We start from the raw sequence: 20104 nt of genomic DNA on the forward strand, positions 1-20104 counted from the left end.
AGTCGCTCGTGGATTGAGCGACCCAATTATTATTAATTATTTATTTGTTTAATTTCTGAAGGGAATATTACTGCCTGAAAAGCGATCCGCCAATCGTCGAACAACCGGACTCCTATACACTGTGGACAAGGCGGTGTGTGTGTGTGTGTGTGTGTGGAGTAAGGAGACTTGCCCAAGGTTTCGCCCTGCTCGGGAATGAGACCCGGGTCCTCTCGGTTGCGAGGCGAGGGCTCTAACCACTGAGCTACAGGATTCCAGAACGATGTCACTGTCTTCAAACCACCCCCGGCAATCGCAGCCGCTCCCAGTGAATTCATCTGGACATGTAACCCAATGAGTCACTTCTAATCACGCATCATGTTAACCTCGCTCTTCACTGTTCTCTTACGAGACCCTGAAAGCTCATCTTCCTTCCTCTGTCACTCTCTCTCTCTCTCTCTCGCAACTCCGACTTCCTTTCTGACATTGATAACGTAATCCCCAGTGGGTAACCCGGTGAGGAGCAACACGATTTGGGGGTGGGGGTGGGGGGCAATTCAGAACAAATCTGCAGACGCACCAGTTCAGAGAGCGAGAGCAGTAAGTGTATGGAACAGGCTCCACGGGGTGACAGACTGACAGACGGTGGACGCTGAAAGTGTTGATTCTTTCGAGAACAAATTGATTTGTTGGGAAATAATTTCCGGGGGAATAAAGGCTGGAGTTTGGGACACGACACGTTCAAGCGGTTGCCGGGAGGGTGGAAGGCAAACTGGATGGACCCGGGTCTTCTTTCCCCGAGCGAATTCTATGCTGTGGAGTCTTGTAGCTCAGAGGTTAGAGCCCTCGCCTCGCAATCGGGTTCGATTCCCGGGCGGGTCAGGTCGGGGCAAAACGTTAGGCAAGTTTCCTCACTGCACACACACACACACAGCAGTAAGTAGGAACCCAAATGGTGGGGGTAATAATCCCTACAAACAAAAGCAAATGCGCTCACTCAATTCGCGGCTGTTTGTGGGGACGCTGCTGTGCGCAATTGGCTGCCCACAAAATACAACAGTCACTGCACTTTACAGTATATCCTGTGAAGCGCTTTGAGACGTCTCGACGACATGATAAGGCGCTATATCAAACGCAAGGATTATTATTGTTATTACTATAACCCAGCTCCCGCCTGCTTGTTATTCAGGTGACTGTTTATGTGTCAGTTTGGCTCCGGTTCAGGAGGTTGTGGGTTCGAGCCACGTCACAAACTTTGAACTCGCACAGTCTAGTCTGATGCTGCAGTGAATTCGCTCCGTAAACAGTAATTATGCTTGACGTTAATTATAATAATAATCCTTGCATCTGATTCTGTGCGTATTTTGTGGGCGAAACGCAGTAGCCAACGTGCACACAGCAGCGTCCCCACAAACAGTCGTGGAGCGAGCGAACAATTTTATCTGGGGTCGATTGTCGGACAGGACATCGAGACAGACACAGAGAGAGAGAGAGAAACTTCCTTCTCATCCGAAGGACGGTGTCTCCAACAATGCGATACCCCCCCCACAGTGCTGCATTGGAGCATCAGCTTAGACTGTGTGATTCCAAGCCCTGACAGTGGGGGCTTGAACCCACAACCGTCCGACTCAGAGACGAGAGAGGGAGAGAGAGAGAGAGAGAGAGAGCGCTACCGCTGAAGCCAGGCTGACACACGTTGTCAGGAGGTGCCGGCATTCGGATTTAGACTTTAAACCAAGGTCCTGTCTGTCTGTGTTTGTTAGATACACGATGCCTTGACGCTATTGGAAAAGAGAAAGGAGTTTCTCTCCCCCGGTGTCTTGGACAACAATCCCCCAAAGGAATGAACCTCCGACAATAATAATAATAATAATCCTTCCATTCGATACAGCACCTTATCACGTCGTCGAGACGTCTCAAAGCGCTTCACAGGAAACACTGTAAAGTGCACCATCTCTGCCCCCGACACTCTGGAACTCTATCCCGCAATACCCCCCCACCCCCCGCCTCACCCCCCACCCCACCCCGTTCTCTCGCCTTCTTCAAGTCCCGTCTAAAGACCTTCCTCTTCAGCCGCCCTCCCACCCCCTTGCCCTCTTCCCCTTTCTGCCCCCAACTCGGGTCCAAAAACCCCCGACCGTCCAGCGCCCTGGGACGTGTCTCCGAAGGTCACTACGCAAGTGTAACGTGTTGATGTTGTTGTTGTTGCGGTTGTAGTGACTGTGTGTTGTGTTTCCTCGCTCTTCCTCTCTCCCCCTCCCCACCCACCCCCAGCCCCCTCTCCCTCCCCCCGACAGACACGTCAGCCCGGCCCTGTGCTGCGAGTTCCTTTGCTGTGCTGCGGCTCTGCCTTGTTGCACACACGCACGACTCCCCTGCGAGAGCTGTCGGATTTGCTATGGAGTCGCACGGAATAATTACGGCAGAAACAAAACGCGTGTAATTGGAATGGGTCTTATTTATTCTACATTATCACCGTTTTTGCACATCAAAGCCTTCCTGCCTCCCCAGAGCTCCGGCCATCTCATGCCCCGCTGGAGATTTCTTCCAAAGTGTTGAGATTAATTTGTGTTTCTCTCTCTCTCCCCCACCCCTTCCCCCCCTTCTCTCACTCCCCCTCCTCTCTCCCAACATCTCCTCTCTCTCTCTCGCCTCTGAGTCCAGAAGGTTATGGGTTCAAGCCCCACGTCGGGGACTTTGAGCTCAGTCTTAGGCAGCACTGGGGAGATGGGGGGGGGTTGGTAAGCTTTGTTACAGGTGTTGTCCTTCGAATAAGCACCAGCACAGACCCCGATGGGGGAAAGAGCAGAATAATAATAATAATCCTTGTATTTGATCACATCACAGAGGCATCTCAAAGCGCTTCACAGAACACTGTAAAGTGACTATATTTCGTGGGCGAAACGCGGCAGCCAATTGCGCACAGCAGCGTCCCCGCAAACAGCCGTGGATTGAGTCACCAAATTATTTTAGAGTAGAGAGCTCCAGTGGGGGAGCGAGCACCAGCACAGACACGGCGGGGAGAAAGAGAGAGAGAGAGAGAAAGAGAGCAATGAAATACTCTTAAGAAAAGGAGTGGACAGCAGTTCGATGAGGGGCGGCACACGGATGTTGCAGGAATAAAATAAACAGGAATGTATCACAAGATGGCAAATTAGTGTTCCCCCTCTCTCCGCGGAAGTCATTCAAACCAATTCAGCGAGTAAATGGGCAAAGAGAGAGACCGGCGAAGTGGGCGGAGAGAGAGAGAGAGAGAGAGGAGAGAGAGCGCTGTATATTGAGCACCTTCAGGGATGAAGAGGTGGGTTCCAATTAATTTCCCCGGGGTGGTCAAGCAGCAGCTCAGAAAAGACACAGAATCCACGAGTTAGGCTGGGGCTGAAGCAGGTTCCTGGGTCCACTTGATCTCCTTAATAATAATAATAATTCTTGTATTTGATAGAGCGCTTTTCACGTCGGGAGGACGTCCCAAAGCGCTTCACAGAACACACCGCAAAGTGAATTGACTGTATATTTGTGGGCGAACGCGGCGGCCGATTGCGCACAGCAATGTCCCACAGACAGTCGTGGATTGAAAATGACCAATTTAATTATTGTTTTGGGTTTTTTTTGGAGGGATTATTATTAGGCTCTGTGTGGAGTAAGGAAACTTGCCCAAGGTTTCGCCCTCTGCCTGGAATTGAACTCAGGTCTCTCACTTGCAAAGCGAGTGCTCTAACCACTGAGCTACAGGACTCCATGCAGCCTTTGCGCGTGTGTGTGCGTCAGCCTGGCTCAGTGGTAGCGCTCTCTCTCTCTCTCTCTCTCTCTCGCTGCTCAACAGTCAGAAGGTTGTGGGTTCAAGCCCCCACCTCGGGACTTGGAATCACACAGTCTAAGCTGACGCCCCCAAATGGAGAGTTCAGGAGTTTGGGGCAAGAGCACCGCACGTTAAACCTCACCCCGCCCCCACTCCCCCCCCCGGGAAAAGAGAAAGGAATTTCTCTGTTTCTCTCTCTCTCGCTCTCCTGGCCAACAATTCCCCCCCCCCCCAGATAAAATCGCTCGCTCACTCGCTCGCTTCCTGGCTGTCCGTCGGGGACGTCGCTGTGCATTTCATCCACGAAATACACAGTCACCGCACTTGGTGAGTGGGGTGGTACGATCCAGGCTGGTGCCCGCTTAGCGGAGGGAGCGGCTGGGTCTATGGGGGGGGGGGGGGGGGGGGGGAGATCCCCGTGTCTCTCGGTCTATTTCTTCTGCTACATTCTCCCCCCACAGCCCTCCCCGCACACCCAACTCCCGCTACGCTCACCCGTTGGACGAGATCAACACTCCACCCCGGGAGGGTCAGTGGGATGCTTTTGCAATGCTCCCCCTTCTGTGGGGTGTGGAGGGTATCTGGGGAGGGGGGAGGGAGTGAGATGGGGGGGGATCGAGAGAAACTCCCTTCTCTTTTCGAACAGCACCCCCCGTCGGATCTTTCACATCCATCCCTGGCAGTGTCAACACTGTACAATCTGTATCAATCTCACGACTGCTGAAACAGTTCCCCTTGTGTGTCAGGAATCCGTGTATACATGCGTGTGCGTGCGTGTGAGTTGGTGCCTGTATCAGTGTGTGTGTGGCTCAGTCGGAAGCCAATTGCGCATAGCGGTGTCCCCGCAAACAGCCGTGGCTTGAATGACCAAATCATCACTGTCAATTTATTGTCGGTGGGCGGGGGCCGGATGCGGCCCGCGGGCCGGCAGTTGGACCGCCGTGCTTTACAGGATTAATCCCCGTAATAAGCATCCAAAGGTCAACAGTGATCCTCGGTCGACAAGTTTGCTACAGAATGTGCCCCCGAAGAGTGTCTGGCCCTTTAATTTTCACCTCCTCAAGTGGTCCTGCGGATTAGCTGGTGGGGGGCGGTGGGGCGGTGTGGGGGGGGGGGCGGTGTGGGGGCAATGGGCGGGTACCACACAGCAAGTGGGAAGCAAAGCCACTCTCATTACATGAGCCGCTGGTCTCCCGGCAACCGTCGTCAAAGCAACGGCAGCATCCCCCGGATACACCCCCCCCCCCCCTCCCCCCCCCGCCCCTCCCCTCCCCGCCCCCTCCCCGCCACACTATCTATCGGCTGTTTCCAGCCCCGGTCTGAGACCAGGGATCTTAATAACAATCAGAGAGGGTTTCTGTGTGTGTGTGTGTGTGCGTCCGTGTGGGTGTGCACCTGCTTCGGTACGTTTGCGTGTGTCAGTCTGTACGTGAGCGTGTGTGAATACATACCTGTGTGTGTGTGTGTATACACACCTGTTTCAGTATGTGTGAGCGCGTGTATGTATTTGTTTCGCTCGGTGCGTGTGAATGCGTGTTGGTGTGTTTGTGAGTGTGTGTATACGCATTTCAGTTTCTGTGTACGCGCGTGTGTGTGTGTGTCAGTGAGTACGTGTGTGTGTGTGTGCGCGCACGCGTGTATACCTGTTTCAGTATGTGTGTGCGTTTATACCCCACACGCCTCTGTTTACCCAGTGGTAAGCAGGAACCCAGTTGTTGGGATAATTGGCGGATCGCTTTCCGGGGATAATAATCCCTTCAAAAAAATAACAGTTTGGTCACTCAATCCCCGACTGTTTGCGGGAACGCCGCTGTGCGCAATTGGCTGCCGCGGTTTTGCCCGCAAGACATGCGCAGTGGCTGCGCGTCCCCGTAAAACCTCGAGCGGCGTTTTTAAGGAACTGGCGCATAGGGCTTGGATGAGGACTTATGATTTACAGAGCGAGAACGCACGGTGAAGCTAATGGGTTAAAGGCAGGTCACTGGAGGGCAGCCCACATCTCCCGCTGCCTCCGTTTAATATTCACGACAGCTACAGAGCCAACGAAGGCAGAGAGACTGGCTGAGGGCACGTGTCGGAGAGAGTTGGGGGGGGGGGGGGTAGAAGGGAGGGGAGAGAATAACCTGGACACCCCTATTATCTCCTTACAACCACCCCCCCCCCCCCCCGGGAGAAATTCCCACTCGGGCGTAGATTTCTTCTATTTAAGCAGCAATAATTATAATAATAATAATAATAATCCTTGCACTTGATGCGGCGCCTGATCACGTCCTCGAGACGCCTCAAAAGCACTTCGCGGGACAGACCGCAGAGTGAATTGACAGTGGGTTTTGTGGGCGAAACGCGGCAGTCAATTGCGCACAGCAGCTTAGGGTTAGGGTGAGGGTCCCCACAGACGGTCGTGGATTGAGTGACCACTTTTTGGTCCCCTCGCTTGCGAGGCGAGCGCTCTGACCGATGCACCACAGGACTCCCATGTCAGAGTGGACCAAATCTTTGTGGGTCAGCCCGGCTCTGTCACTAACAATCTCACCAATACCAAATCCAAGGATTATTATCGTTATTATTATTGTTATTATTATAATGTGGAGGGTGAAATGACTGTGTATCTTGTGGGGGTGAAATGTGGCAGCCAATTTGCGCAGAGGATTAGTGTAGAGAGCTCCACTCGCTGTGTGTGGGGGCGAATTTAAGAGAGAGAGAGTAGAGAGATTGGATTAGAACCAAGAGTTTTATCGTGGGGGGAGGGGGACTGAACTCACAGTCCAGGCTGACGCTCCAGCGAAGCTCTGGGTGGGGGGGGGGGGGAGAGAGAGAGAGAGAGCCCCTTTCCCCTCTCCTCCTCTAATTTCCCGCTACCTCACCCCCCTCTTCACTTGCCCTCTTTCCCCCTCCTCCCCCCCGCCACCCTGCGAGAGGGGCGCTATATAAATGCAAATTGTCGTTGTGCCTCCCCCTCTCCCTCGCTTATGCCCCCCCCCCCACCCCCCAACCCTCTCCTCCCTCCCCACGCCAAGTAATTAAACAGCACAGTGATAGAGGGCGAAGTCAGCCTCCCTGACTCTGACGGAACAAAACGCTCTCACCCACAGCACCGCTCACTGACCTGGAAAAGTCAATACAGATCTTTAATTCCCTCCGCGAATGAAACGAGAGGCTGTGGATTGTGAAGAGCCGAGATTCGGAAATCTGGCAAATAATAATAATAATACTATAATAATAATAATCCTTGCATTTGATACGGCGCCTCATCACGCCTTCGAGGCATTTCAAGGCGCTTCACGGAATATACTGTGAAGCGCAGTGACCGTGTATTCTGTGGGCGAAACAGTTACCCCAATAGCACACTCTCGGCTCTCCCCCCCCCCCCACCCCACCCAATACTCTCCGGAATTAGGTAAGCTGGACGCGTCCAGAGGAGACACGGGGAAATTTACACACGTGAGCGTGTCCGGCACGTATGGACGTCTCAGTCTGGTTCAGAGACTCTTAAGCACGGTGATGGGTCAGGAAGTTGGCTGACCAGATTTCTCCCCCCGTCGCCCACCCCACCCATTCCTCCCCCCCCCCCGTCACAGCCGGAAGGGTCCCAAAATGGATAAGCGTTGCACGGAGACAAAAGTCACAGTGTATCCTGCGAAGCGCTACGAGACGTCTCGACGACCCGATAGGGCGCTCTGTCAAATGCAAGGATTATTGTTATTAGTATTATTATTATTTTCAACAGCATCAGAAATGCAAATGGCAAAATACACAAAACACACACAGCTCAGATTATGCAAATGTTTGCCCACCTCCACCACCCCTCACCTCACCCCCACCCCCCCCCCACTACACCCTCTGTGAGAGTTTCTGTCTCTGGTGTTTCCAGGGAAACGCTGGTGAATGCAGTCAGCCGTGCATCCCTCTCTCTCTCTTAACACGCTGACGCCAGTCCTGCTGCCATGTTAACCAACTCCCCATGAAAATCCCAACGTGATTGACAAAGCCTTTTATATATCCTTTCACTCACGCCCGTCGCAACTCCCTCTCGCCAACCCCCCCACCCAAGCCCACCCCCTTGTCAAGTGCAAGGATTATTATTATTATTATTATTATTGTCCGACTAGGGCTTTGGCTTGCGGGGTTAACGGGAGCTGAGTGGGGGAGGATTCATGGCCCCCACCCCCCACACACACACTCACTCACTCTCTCTCTCTCACACACACACACACGCATTCACGCACACACAGACATAACGGCACAAGTACAGTTAAAGGTCTGTCACGTTGACAGCAGGAGCCCTGAGGGAGAATGACGTGAGCTTCAGGTTAAGTTACACAAAGGAGCGAAGGCGTATCTTACAGGTAAAAACTCCCCGGCGCAAGAGTCAGCGGGAGGGAGACTGCAGAGAAAAGCCACCGACCGCTATGATAATAATGATAATAATAATCCTGGCATCTGACACAGCGCCTGGTCACGTTGTCGAGCCGTCTCACAGCGCTTCACGGCATACATTGCAAAGTGTAGTGACTGTGTGTTTTGCGGGCGAAACGCGGGGCAGCCAATTGCGCCCAGCGACGTCCCCACAAGCGGCCGTGCATCGAGTGATCAAATTATTTAGATATGTCCGTCTTCGCCTGTTCGGGTGGATGTTAAAGATCCCGCGGCGCTGTTCAAAAAGAAAAGGGAGTTTCTCTCTCTCCCCCCCCCACCCCCCGTGTCCTGGCCGACAATCCCCCCCCCCCCACACACCATGACGGTTTGTATTACGCTGCTGTGCGCAAATTGGCTGCGGTGTTCACCCATAAAAATACACAGTCACCGCACTTTATAGTAGATGGTGTGAAGCACTTTGCGATAATAATGATAATAATAATAATAGTGCTGGCGCCTGACCCGCCACCTTATCACGCCTTCGAGACGTCTCAAAGCGCTTGGCAGGATACGCTGCGAAGTGGAGCGACTGCGTGTCTTGCAGGCGAAACGCGGCGGCCGATTGCGCCCAGCGGCGTCCCCACGAGCGGTGGCGGAGCGAGTGACCGGACGTCCCCCTGTGAGGGAGGACGTTCCTCCTGGCGTGAAAGACGCCACAATCAATCGCAAGGATTATTATTATCAATATTATTATTGGAGGGCGAGAGGGGCTGACTTGAGCCAGGCTGACATGATATCATCCTGGTGCCCTGTCCTGTCCTGTCCTGTCACCGCGGGTACAATAAAACACATTGTTCCCCCGAATAAAAGATTAACAATGAACAGAAAATTCTAACTCCTTGTCGATCTCACACGCTTTTTTTTAAAAAAAAAGACGTCTCATCCTCGAGAGCATTAAATAACAAATCCTTTCACGAAACACAAAGGGATGATTGATTCAACTTTCTCTCTGTCTGTCCGTGATACCCACACACCCTACCCCCCCCACTCCTCCCCCTCCTCCCCCCCCCACCCCACACAACACCTCACTCAATGCTGGTATCACACCTGGGCTTCATTCCAGATATTTCCACACGGAGAACCACACAGCAGAAATGACAGCACAAAAAGAGGCCATTCGGCCCATCGCGTCTGTGCTGGGGCTCGCGACCCCACTGGAGCGCTCGACTCTAACCCCAATCCCCTGCGTTTTCTCTCTCTGTCTCTCTCTCTCCCCCCATCGTGTCTGCGCTGGTGACAAGGTCATGTTTGGTGAGAACAACACAGCGCTCCTCAAGAGGTATAGCGGCCCAGTTAGTCACGATCAAAGAAAAGCTCTTCAGCCACGACCCCTGAAGATGGGGAGGGAGGAAGGGAGGGAGGGAACGAAGGAAGGGGACGAGGTGGAGGGCTGGAGGGAGAGTGGCCCAGGGTGGCAGGGCTCCAAAGTAGACGAGGGGAGACGAGAGCGACTTCTTACGCGTAAAACGAAACGACAGACCATCCACAACAACACGTTGCGACAACCATCGAAGGCTGAGAACAGCTGCCGTTCACCAATATACGTGTGTAACAGGGAGGAGAGAGAGAGAGAGACTGTACGGCAAGGCCCTGGTTAATGAGCCCATTCCTGTCAAGGACGCGAGCATCTTTATTCCCCTCTGAGATCAGATGACATCTTCTTTGGCTGCAAGGCACAAAGCGAGCCCCCCCCACCCCCGCCACCACCACCCGCACCCTCCATCACCCACCGATACTCCCTCTCCCCACATAGACCTGGACCTTAACCTAATGCTCTCCGCACGACCATCTCTCACTAAGAGTATACGCACACCGCACCACATCGACACAATACAGACGCGCGCACACGAGCCCGCGCGCGCGCCCACGCACACGCGAACGCACGCGCAAAAGCGCACACGCGCGCGCACTGCAATTTCAATGCATCGCTGCATGAAATGGAACGTGACATGTTATTCAACGGGTAATTTTGTTTCTCCGGGGAGGGGGGGGGGTGGGCAGTGGGAGGGAGGATGGGGAGTGGGAGGGGAGGTGGTGGTGGTGGTGGGGGGGGGGGGGGGGAGAGGAGTGGGGTGGGGTGGAGAGGAGGGAGGGAGGGGTAGGGGAGAATGCAACAGCGATAGAAAAGAAATAAACGTGAATTATTTACCGTCAGTAAGCTGAAAGCAGGTTCAGAATCACACTGCATTGCCATGCTCGGCACTGCTCCTCTCCTCCCCCAGTTGAAAGCAAACGCCCTCACATTAAGCAAGTCTCGGGTCTCTCCGTGCGTTTTTTTTGGGGTGGGGGGTGGGAGGGGAGGGGAGGGGATGGACGGGGGGTGTGGGGGGGGGGGGGGCTGAGGGCTGAGCATCCACACACCTAAAATAGGCAACAGAGACAACAGAGGGAGAGAGGGAGAGAGGCAGAGCGAGAGCGAGAGAAAGAGAGAGAGAAAGAGAGAGAGAAGCCAAAGGGAACAATGCTTAATTACTGCCTCCAGTCAAACTGATCTCCCCCCCCCCAAAAAAAAAAGGAAAGCAATAACACAAAGAAAGGCAGAGGGAGGGAGGGAGGGAGGGAGGGAGGGAAGAGGAGAGGGAAAAATAAGCTTAATTCGATATGAAAGATCATTGGTATTTTTTTTTGGGGGGGGGGGAAATAAATTGAGGCGATTCGGGAGATAGCAAACAGCAAGTCGCAAGCCCATCGAGAAAATAATAATAATCCTCGCAATTGATAAGGCGCCTCATCACGTCACCGAGACCTCATAGGATACAGTGGAGTGACCGCGTGTTTTTTTTGGGTGGGGGGGGGGAGTGAAACACGGCAGCCAATTGCGCACAGCAGCGTCCCAACCAACAGCCGTGGGATTGAGTACCCAAATTTATTAATTTTTTTGGGAAGGGATTATTTTACCCCCCGGAAAGCCATCCGCCAATCGCCTAACAACCGGGTTCCTACTTAATGCTGGTAACCTGGTGTGTGGAGTACGGAAAAGGTTTCACCCTGACCCGGGGAATCGAACCCGGCTCCTCTCGCTTGCGAGGCGAGTGCTCTAACCAAACCACACTCCGGCGTCGCCGCGAGACAGCAAGACGCCCTGTGCCACGTGCCTCAGCCCCTCTCCATCGCTCTCCATCACTCTCTCACCCTCCCTCCCTTTCCCTCCCCCTCTCTCTCTCTCACTACATCGCTGGAACCAGGCGCAAAGCGGTAAAGCAGCTGAGAGGCTGATAATTCACTGGATTGTAATTACCTTAATCCCCACTTCACACGTGAATTGGTTCAGGGTAATAAGTCCCCACCCCCCCCCCATCACCCCCACCGCTGCACCCCATTACCTTTCATGTTATCAAACGCTCTCCTCTTTCTCAATCACTCGCTCCCTTCTCCCCTCTCCTCCTCCGCTTCCCCCAAATGGACTATTAAGCAGAGACACCCCCCAAATCCCCCCCTCCTCCTCCGCCAAACCCCCCCCCACCCCCCGCACACCGCCACCCCCAAGGGACAGACACACATTGACTGCAAACACACTTAGGGACCAACAATCACACTCTCTACACCAAGAGAGATGAACTCGGCAGACAAAAGGCATTCAACACATCAGCGCAGACTATTCTGTGTCACTGCCTCAGGGTCAACACACACTCAACTAATTACAGGGAATGGGTCACACTTTAAAATCAGAAAGACAGAGGGAGAGAAAGAGAGAGAGAGACAGACATCTACATAGAGAGATGCACAGAGAGAGGAGAGAGAGACAGACATCTACATAGCTCTCTACAGAGAGGAGAGAGACAGAGAGAGTGTGACAGACATCTACATAAAGAGATGCACAGAGAGAGTGAGAGGGGAGAGACAGAGACCTACACAGAGAGACAGAGAGGCGCTCACACAGAGACGCAAATACAGAGACCTACACAGACAGACGGAGAGAGAGAGAGAGAGGGAGAGAGACATCTACAAAGAGAGAGATGCAAAGCGAGAGAGTGAGAGAGAGTTGCGCACGTGTGCAAGGAGAGCAGTGTAGAAATAAATCACTCCCTAATACAGTAAATTGACTGGATTCTCAACACCCAGAGACAACTGTTGGCTGTGGCAATTTTTTTTAACCACAGGGTCGAGACAGACTGTGTAAATGTTTACACTGGTTACCCAGAGACCCAGTGCCACCAGTAAACTCCACTAAAATACTAACCCGGCGGCAGAATACTGAAGCTGCTTCAATGAGCTGATGCCTTTTATTATTATTAATAATAACAATCGTCGCATTTCACACAGCGCCTCATCGCGCCTTCGAGACGTCTCAAAACGCTTCACAGGATACACTGTGAAGTGAATTGACTGTGGATTTTGTGGGCGAAACGCAGCAGCCAATTGCGCACAGCGGTGTCCCCCACAAACAGCCGTGGATTGAGTGACCCACAAGGGATTATTACCCCCTGGAAAGCGATTGACTAATAACTGGGTCCCTATAGCTGTTTGTGGGGACGCCCCTGTGCGCAATTGGCTGCCAAGTTTCGCCCACAAAATATAGTCACCCCACTTCGCAGTGCAGCCTCCTGTGAAGCGCTTTGAGACGTCTCGACGACGTGACGAGACGCTGTGTCGGATGCGAGGATTATTACTGAACGATTCGAGAGGAAGCTGCAGCTTCACAGGAGGGAGAGGGGAATAGAAGGGCGTGGGAGGGAGTGGGGTATGGGTGAAGAATCACGTGGAGTATAAAGACAGGCACAGTCTGGTTGGGCCGAGTGACCGGTTTCCGTGCTGTACATTCTTTGTAAATCCCTTAATGTCATTCCCGAAGATCCTTTCGCCACAGCTCTTATTATCCTTCCTCTCCAGCCCTCCAATTCACCTAATACCCTAACCCAAGCCCTTATCTCCATATCTCCTAATACTATTACACAAGTCTATCTCTGTGTCCCTCATTAAACTTACTCCTCCTCTTCTACCAATCTTAAGTGTAATTCCACCCTAATCCGGGCGATTATTGTCGCTCCAGTCACATCAAATATATTTGAAGGCTCGCCAGATATTACAAGAGACAGGCTGAGGAACTTGATTGCCCGTGTGTGTGTGGTAGTGTGCGTGGGGGGTGTGTGTGTGTGTGTTGTGTATGCGCGCGTGGTGTGTGTAAGTGTTTTTTATGGTGTGTGTAGTGTGTGTAAAACAAAAAAAATGGTCACCCACTCCACGGCTGTTTGTGGGGACGCTGCTGTGCGCAATTGGCTGCTACGTCTCGCCCATAAAATACACAGTCACTACACTTTACAGTACATTCTATGAAGAGCTTTGAGACGTCTCGAAGACGTGACAAAGCGCGAAATCAAATGCAAGGATTATTATTATTATCCGGACTGCAATAAAAATATCCCTGGGTTTGATATAATACTGATCACATCAAAACGTCTCAAAGTGTGTGTGTATGTGTGTGTGTGTGTGTCAGCCTGTTGGTAGCACTCTCGCCTCGGTCAGTCATCGAGGCGTTTCGAAGTGCTTCACAGAATATACTGGAAAGTGGAGTGACTGGGCATTTTGTACACAGCGAAAGGCGCACTGCAGTGTCCCACAAACAGTCGTGGACTGAGTGAACAACTGTTTTTGAAGGGATTATTACCCCCGGAAAGCGATCCGCCATTCGACTTCATACTGACTGCCGGTAAACAGAGGCGTGCGGAGTAAGGAAACTTGACTAAGATTTCGCCCGGGAATCGAAGGCCCCCTCGAGCACTGAGCTACAGGCCTAGACGGCACACACACAGTGATGAATGATATAAATTAATGGATTGCTCTTACAAGTCCCACAAGCGACAAAGCTCGGTTTACTTACAGTTACAAAGTCCGCTCACTGCTGACTGGCATCCTTAGCTCTCTCCCTGTGCAGCAACTCCATCCGGGGGACAAACCTGAGAGACAGAGAGAGTCAGAGAGGAAGAGGCAGAGTGCGGCGGAGGTAATAATAATCATAATAATCCTTGCATTTGATATGTGAAACGACGTGAAAGGTGATACACACGTGTAATTTTGCATTAATAAATGGAATCTTGTTGTTGTATGTAGCCCCTCATCAGGTCGTGGGGACGTCTCAAGGCGCTTCACAGGATTTACTGCAAAGTTTAGTAAGTGTGTGTAGGCAAACGGGGCAGCCAGTTACACACAGCAACGTCCTACGCACAGCCATGGAGTGAGTGACCGATTTTATTTGTGGGAATGTCAGCCAGGACACCAGGAGAGAGAGAGAGAGAAAAACTCCCTTCTCTTTTCGAACAGCGCCCTGGATCTTTAACGTCCACCTGACGGTTTAACATCTCATCCGAAAGACGGTGGTCGGAGAGAAAGAGAGAGCGAGAGAGAGAGAGAGAGAGAGAGAATGGTCAGAGAAAGACTAAGACAGACTGTGACACACACTCACACACACCTATACAGACTCGACAGAGAGAGAGAGAGAGAGAGATCTTCAAATATATGATGATGATAATTACTATTATTATCCAGGCTGATAGATAGCCAACCCATCCCAAGCGCTCTCTCTCTCTCTCTCTCTCTCTCTCTGCCTCTCAATTAACACGCCGTACTGTACGGTCAGCGTTAGCCGGTTCAGCACCAAGGTAATGAATGCTGTGATTGGGAACAAAACCTCTGTGCACTTTGCTGTGAAACGTGCACATCACCTGCCCCCCCCCCCCCCCCCGCCCCCCAACTCCCGACCGCATTTCCTGGGCTGTCAGCTCCCATTCCAACACCGTAAAGAGACACCCACCGTCCGCCGAGAGACTGGATCCGCCAAGCCGCAATAAAACACCTCTCCGCTTTAATAACAACAATCATTACACTAAATAATTGTGTGTCAGCCTGGCTCAGTCGGTCTCGCTCTCTCTCTCTCTCTCTCATATCTGAGTCAGAAGGTTGTGGGTTCAAGCCCCCGCTGTCAGGGCTTGGAATCACACAGTCTAAGCTGATGCTCCAGTGCAGCGCTGGGGGTGGGTTGGGGGGGGGTATGGTTCATTGTCGGAGACTCCGTCCTTCGGATGAGACGTTAAACCTCACTCCCCGTCTGCGCCTGTTCAGGTGGACGTTAAAGATCTCGCGGCGCCGTTCGAAAAGTAAAGGAGTTTCTCTCTCTCTGTCTCTCCCGGTGTCCTGGCCGACAATGTGGGTTTAGCTGGTTAGACTCCAGCAGTTACTCCCAACGTACGCTCTGGGCTCTCCCCCCACCCCCCCCGACAAGCCTTGGCTCGTGCCAACCTGCGCCTGATACTCTCTGGAATTAGGTAAACAGAGAGAGAGAGCGAGAGAGAGAGAGAGAGCGCGTTCCATTCCATTCTCTGGGATTTCCATGCGTGGGTGGGATTAGGGTTAGTTTTGCCCACAACATGCACAGTCACGCCACTTTACTGTATATCCTGTGAAGCGCTTTGAGACGTCTCGAAGGCGAGGTAAGAGATTCGCAAACATAACCACTTGCGGGTCGATCAGTGCAATTAATTCCCTTTACTGCTTCGATCGATCTCCGTGGGGCAGCGTAGCGGCTCTGACTATAGACACAGATTGACTGGAAACATCGCCGGGCGACAGCTATGCTTCAAGACCGATGGGCATTAAAATGCAATCAAACAAATTCATTTGACGATGGAAATCTTTTTCTCTCGTGTGACTGAGCGTCAGCAAGGCAGACATCTGTCTCTCTCTCTCTCTCTCTCTCTCTCTCTCGCGCTCTCTCTCTCTCTCTCTCTCTGTGCACGTCCCAATCAATAACTCGCAAGAAATGAGGTGTATTTTTGTCTTTGCACACGCTGCGTCTGAGAAACCTTAATTAAATTAGAGGAGAGAGGCTGAGAGAGAAAGAATCCTTACATTTGATACAGTGCTTTGTCATGCCGTCGAGGCGTCTCGAAGCGCTTCACAGGACATACTGTCGAGAGAGAGAGAGAGAGAGAGAGAGCTACCCACTGAGCCAGGCTGACCCACAAGAAAACAAGACATTACTGAGACACCGAAGTGTGCTATAAGCTGAACAGGCAGATGGGACTTTGGTTTAACATCTTATCAGGTCAATCGAACGGAAGCATTATAAATTAAAATAAACTTCCTCCCCACACCCCCCCACCTCAGCCGCCACTTGCCAATAATAATAATAATAATATCAGTCGTGGATTGAGCAGCCAAATTATTATTAATATCCGGTCACCACACTTTTCAGCGTAACCCGTGAAGCGCTTTGAGACGTCTCGAAGACGCGATGAGGCGCCGTGTCAAATTCAAGGATTATTACTATTATTAATTACTATTGTTATTATAATAATACAGTATTATTTCCAACCCCTTAAACATTGCGAACCGTGTCGGGGGAATAAAGTGGAACTAGCACGTGGAATTTTACGCACCCACGTCCATCAGAGATTTTTTTTTTTGATTGGATTGCGTCCAAAAAAAATTCCCAATCAGACAACCACAAGGAAAGTCATTGACGGTGACCTTACTGATGGTCAGAGGAGGAGGAGGAGAGAGAGAGAGAGAGAGAGAGGGGTGGACAGAAAGATACGGGAACCTGCAAATGCACAGAATAAAATGCATTCAAACTCCAGACAGATCACCCCCTCTCTCCGTGTGTGTTAAAAGGACTGCATTGCACCATAACTGCCCAATACACACACACACACTCACACACTCACACACATATACACATACATACACATAAACGCACTCAACACGTATATACACACTCACACACGTACGCACTCAAACATATATAAACATGCATACACATACACACGCTCACACACGTATACACACTCACACACACACGTACGCGCGCACACACACACATGCACACTCACTCAGACATACACACACATATACACACACACACACACATAAACACTCACATATATACACATACATACACACACACATATACAAATACATACATACACTCACACACATACATACTCACAAATACACTCTCACACACACACATATATACTCACACAAGGGCACCTGTAACAGGCAATAGGTAAGGCAGACAGGACTACTGCCACTCCTCTGCTGCCTTAAATGCACCAATTGCAATTTGCATTGTTACTGACATTTATTGATCCTGTTGCTGTTTTAAGATCAATAAATAACAATAAAATGCATAATATATATATATACACACACATATCAATAAATATATAATCACCAGGTGATAAGGTGCTCCAGGAAATGGAAGGATTATTACCATCTTATCTCTATCAACCTCTACCCTATCAATCTTTCTCCCTCTATCTTTATCCTGATATGCATTCAACTTATATGCACATATGATAAGAGATTGTGATGCTAAATAAAAAGGCTGCAATAAATCCTCTCCTCTCCCCTCTTTCCTGTGCAATTTTATTTGCATATATATATATATATGTATACACACACACACACCTATTTTTTTTAAAAATTAAAAACGCAGTGACATTAAAAATTCTTACCTTATTTTGCAGGAAAATCCTCATTTTGGAAGGTGTGCGTTTTTTCTTTTGCACTCCCCCCCCATCACCACCACCATCATCACCACCACCTCCTCCTCCTCCTCCCCCTACAGCCTGTGTTGCATTAATGCAAATCCCTCCGGGTGTTGCAATCACTTTATTTTCACCTTCCCTTCTTTCCCCCCTGTGTTGCTGTGATTGCTGTGGGGGTGGGGGGGGAAGGAGCTTTGCTGTGAGCTGCAGTTTGCAGACTGGCTCATCAGCCTTGAGTGCGGCTGCGCAGCTGTCAATCACCTGCAGCTCCAGACCAATGCAACACAATGCAATGCGATGCATCTCTGGTCCATGCAATGCTCTCGCGTCCCTCCTGCAATGGAGTGAATCGCGCAGTAAGCGCAACACTCCGCGGCCGGTGCGATGCGTCTCTGGTCCCCGCAATGCTCTCCCGTCCCTCCTGCAATCGAGTGAATCGCGCAGTAAGCGCAACACTCCGCGGCCGGTGCGATGCGTCTCCGGTCCCCGCAATGCTCTCGCGTCCCTCCCGCAATCGAGTGAATCGCGCAATAAATGCAATAGTCCGCGGCCGATGCGATCCATCTCCGGTCCCCGCAATGCCCGGTTACCCCTTGCAGTAAATCTTCAGTCGTGCAATACTCTATTACCAATCCAATAAATATTTGGCTGTGCCCCACTCGGTTACTCCTGCAATGCATCTTTTGCCGTTCAATACTCTATAACCCGTGCAATAAATCTTTGGTCCACGCAATAATCTCTTACCCTTGCAGTAAAATCGTTCCCCGTGCAATACTCTGTCACCCATGCAATCAATCTTTGGCTGCGCAATAATGCATTGCTCATGCAATTAATAATTTTCCGTGTACTCAGTCATCCAGGCAATAAATTGTTTTTCGTGCAATAATCTATTACCCATGCAATAACGTGCTACACATGCAATAAATCCAGGCAATACATCTTTGGCTCTGCAAATAACCTACTACCCATGCAATAAATCTTTTTCCCATTCAGTATTCTATATTTGACCATCTATTACCTTGCAATAATTTATTAGCCATCTAGGCAACAAATAAATCTTTGGCTCAGCAATAATCTACTGCCCATGTAATATACCTAGGCAATAAACCTTTGGCCAAGCAATCTATTGCCCGTGCAATAATTTATCATCCATGCAATAAATCTACACAACAACTTATTGGCTCTGCAATAATCCATTAGTCCTCCAATAAATAATTATTTGGACCGATGCAATAACTTATTGCCCATATAATAATATAATAAATACAATAAGTCTGGGTATCTTTGGCCTCGCACAGTCACTACGGGTATTATTATTAATAATATTATTATTATTATTATATAACGGTTAGCGCAAACGAGAGGATCTCATCAGCGCTTCATCAGCAATCGCAGCAACGCGTCGTCGAGACGTCCCCAAGCGCTTCACAGGATGTGCCGTGAAGCGGATCGGCCGTGTAGTTTGTGGGCGAAACGCGGCAGCCGATTGCGCACGGCAGCGTCCCTCCCACAAACAGCCGCGGATCGAGTGACCAATGTTTTTCTTGGTGGGGAAGGGATCATTACCCCCAGAAAGCGATCCGCCAATCGACTAACAACCGGGTTCTTACGTACTGCTGGTAAACCGAGCCGTGTGGAGTAAGGAAACTCGCCCAAGGTTTCGCCCTGACCCGGGAATAACATTTTCTTTCTCTTGCAATAATAATAATAATCATAATAATTCTTGCATTTTGATCCGGCGCCTTGTCGCGTCTCAAAAGCGCTTCGCAGGATTTACTGTGAAGTGCGGTGACTGTGCCGTTCGTGGGCGAAACCCGGCAGACGATTGCGCGCAGCAGGGATCCTCACAAACAGCTGAGGATTGTCCGTCGAGCAATTATTATTATTATTATTATTATCATTATTCTTTCTTTCCCCAGTTTTTTTAAACGCTCTTTCTCTTTTGCTTTCGGTCTCGTTCTCTCGCTCTCTGTACCTCGCTTGGTTTCTGTCTCTTTTCCCCTTCTCTCTCACTTTCTCTCTCTCTTTTCCTCTCTCTCGGTACGCTGCCTTTTATTCCTTCCAGAGCCGGTGTGGTCTGACTGACATTTAATCACACAAGAGAGAGAGAGAGAGAGAGAGACAGAGAATGGTGAAGTGCAGGTGATGTGAAGGAGAGCTAATGGGAATAGAAGGACGAGTTCTAAGGTTAACCTTTCACTCTCAGCGCCCTCACCTCCGCGCTCAGACAGCAATCTCCTACTGGCAAACAGCGAGCGCAGGGCAGGGGATTAAATCTGCACAGATTCAGTCAGCGAAGAGAGTCGTCCACGGATGGAAGAGGCTCCCCCAGGGAGACAGGCAGTGGAAGCGGAAAGTGGCGATTTTTTTTTCAAGGAGAAATTAGATAAGATTTCCTTTAGGAAACAATATCTCTGTATAATAA

At 50.8% G+C, this 20104-nt stretch overlaps 1 protein-coding gene across 2 annotated transcripts in view; it reads right to left on the reverse strand.

Moving 5' to 3' along the window:
• The window catches only part of frmd4a (FERM domain containing 4A), an 88735-nt gene extending 70907 nt beyond the window's left edge, over window positions 1-17828 (reverse strand). For both annotated transcript variants that reach the window (XM_042335396.1, XM_042335397.1), the window contains exons 1-2: window positions 17647-17828; window positions 14013-14088 (exon numbers count right to left, since the gene is read on the reverse strand). The gene's annotated coding sequence lies outside the window, so the exon portion shown is untranslated. The remainder of the gene's footprint in view (window positions 1-14012; window positions 14089-17646) is intronic.
• Window positions 17829-20104: the final 2276 nt, after the last annotated feature.

Source organism: Callorhinchus milii, unplaced genomic scaffold (assembly GCF_018977255.1).
Source record: "Callorhinchus milii isolate IMCB2004 unplaced genomic scaffold, IMCB_Cmil_1.0 Scaffold5, whole genome shotgun sequence".
NCBI classification, from domain to species: Eukaryota; Metazoa; Chordata; class Chondrichthyes; order Chimaeriformes; family Callorhinchidae; genus Callorhinchus; species Callorhinchus milii.